Source organism: Delphinapterus leucas, chromosome 13, assembly GCF_059928025.1.
Source record: "Delphinapterus leucas isolate spDelLeu-1000000601 "Yukka" chromosome 13, BTC_Dleu_Yukka2, whole genome shotgun sequence".
Lineage (NCBI taxonomy): Eukaryota > Metazoa > Chordata > Mammalia > Artiodactyla > Monodontidae > Delphinapterus > Delphinapterus leucas.
This window is the reverse complement of record NC_143141.1, coordinates 27,425,031-27,426,728: the sequence shown is the minus strand read 5'-3', so window position 1 is coordinate 27,426,728 and position 1,698 is coordinate 27,425,031. Positions and strand designations below refer to the sequence as shown.

Sequence of the window (1,698 nt, the reverse complement as noted above, 5' to 3'; positions counted from 1 at the left end):
AAAGACAAAAGAAAAGAAAGGAACGTTGCCTGCAAGTCTGCTGACAGCCGGTGATGAGAACCAGAGGGAAGGCTCTGGGGCCGGGGGCGCAGTGCCCTGTGAGCTCGGGGGCTGCTGCCAGTCTCCGTGGAGGCTCAGCAAGTCCCAGTGACTTCCCCACGTGGGGGGGCGCCAGCTGAGAGTCTGGGCCCAGGACCCACTGCTCGTTCAGTCTTCCTGTGGTCAGCCCTTCATCCTGAGAGCGATGCTCTCACAGGCTGCACCGGGGCGTGTGGGGACAGTTTACTGAGCCGTACAGACGTCACTACTGCTTTGGACCATTTCCATCATCCCGAAAATGTCCCTCACGCCCTTAGCTATCACTCCGTCCCCTCGCCAGCCCCTGACAACCAGGAACCCACTCGCTGACTCTGTGGATCTACCTGCTCTGTACGTTTCTCCTCAGTGGGGTCACACCCTGTGTGTCCTTCTGTGTATGACTTTGCTCGCTGAGCATCGTGTTCTCAGGGTGTACCGACGCGGCAGCGAGCGTCAGGGCTTCACCGCATTGCGTGGCTGAGGGACGTAAAGAAGACAAGAGAAAAGAAAAGCACGTTGCATGCAAGTCTGGTGACAGCCGGTGATGAGAACCAGAGGGAAGGCTCTGGGGCCGGGGGCGCCGTGCCCTGTGAGGCCCTGGCGCTGCTGCCAGTCTTGGTGGGCCACGGGCAGCACCGTCCCTCAGGAGCTGCTGGACAAGCTCATCAAGTCCCGGGAGGCCAACCCAGATGCGGCCGGACCGAGGGAAGGGAAGGGGGCTTCCGGTCTGCCCGGCTGGCAAGCGCGGCCTGGACACGGTGCCAGCCCCCCGTCTCCTTCCTCCCACGCCCCAGGCCTCTTCAACCTGTGCCAGATCGTCCTGGCCAAGGTGGTTCAGGCCCTGCACACGCAGACGCCCGCGGACCCGGCCCAGGAGAATGCCCGCCTCTGCCAGGAGATCCTGGGGTTCCCAGCCATGCCAGGTAGCCAAGCGCGCGCCGGGCTCACCTTAGCGGTCGGTTGGCGGCTACTGCCCAGGTCCAGAGGATCGTCTGGTGGTGTGTGAATGGGGACCGACTGACGGGCTCCGGCCGAGGCCCGCTGCCCTCTGGCCTCCTCCTGCCACGGCTCCTTGGCTGGTCCCTCCAGCTGTGGCCCACGGAGTCCGAGGGTGGAGTGGGAGGCTCTGCACATGCTTTCTAGAGAGCCTGGAAGAGGCAGGAGAGGGCTTCGTACCCCGGACAGAAGGCATCGACGAGGTCTGCCCATGCGTGTCGGTGCGGACACGCGGTTCACTCCCTCGTGAGCGCTTTAACCAGCGATCTCCCCGTGGTGGAGGGAGAGCCCTGACTCATCTCTCGCAGCCTCGGCAGCTGACCTTGTAAGAGGCTTAGGAGTGAACCCTCGTGAGCTTCAGCAGAAAGTCGGCAAAGATTTATTTGTGTCCCTCCACTGAACTGCCAGCAAGGTCCCCGTTTTCTACAAGTGTTGGGCCAATACTCTCTCTAGTGGCAGGGGACTCAGACAAGGCTGCTTTGAGGCCCCCACCCCCGCTCTGGGGCAGGGGCACTGAGCGGCCAGGGGGCCGGCCAGGAGCCCCTCCGCGTGTGTCCCAGTGACCCACCTGCCTGCGACCTTCGGTCGCCTGGCAGGAAGCTACAACGCCCAGTCCTATGGCCA

The 1,698-nt window shown here is 63.4% G+C and overlaps 1 long non-coding RNA gene across 1 annotated transcript; it reads right to left on the bottom strand.

The window, feature by feature from the left end:
• Positions 1-402: 402 nt before the first annotated feature.
• LOC149747709 (uncharacterized) lies at positions 403-1,410 on the bottom strand. The gene is made up of 2 exons (XR_016395314.1): positions 1,027-1,410; positions 403-555 (listed from the first exon to the last, which is right to left on the bottom strand). It is a non-coding gene; the product is annotated as an uncharacterized LOC149747709 (long non-coding RNA).
• Between the last annotated feature and the right edge of the window lie 288 nt (positions 1,411-1,698).